We start from the raw sequence: 497 nt of genomic DNA, 5'->3' as shown, positions 1-497 counted from the left end.
TTTTTATGATGGGATTAAAATCAGATTTTTAGTAGATTTTGATAAAATATGTGGTTAGAAAGTTATAGATATTATGAAATGGTTAATTTGACAAACGATCACTGAACTTACCTAAAAATTTCAAAACGGTCATTGAAGTTACAAACTTGTAAAAACGGTCACTAAAATCTTAGGGCGGTTTCACTAATGGTCACTTTGTTAAGTTTAGGGCCCTATGATTTTAATTCAAACTTAAATGACCAAAACACGTGAACACGAAACATTGAGGACCTCAAATGAAAATTTCATCTACCCCCCCCCCCCCCCCCACCCCCAGCACCTCCACCAATACCACCACCTGCCCCCCCTCCTACACCTCCACTGAAACCACCACCTTTGCCTCCACCACCTCCTCCTCCGAAACCACCACCTTTTCCACCTCCTACGCCTCCACCAATACCACCTCCTTTTCCACCCCCAGCACCTCCTCCAAATCCCCCACCTCCACCACTACCACC

The sequence above is a fragment of the Olea europaea genome, unplaced genomic scaffold, assembly GCF_002742605.1.
Source record: "Olea europaea var. sylvestris unplaced genomic scaffold, O_europaea_v1 scaffold2797, whole genome shotgun sequence".
NCBI lineage: Eukaryota > Viridiplantae > Streptophyta > Magnoliopsida > Lamiales > Oleaceae > Olea > Olea europaea.
This window is presented reverse-complemented; position numbering follows the sequence as displayed.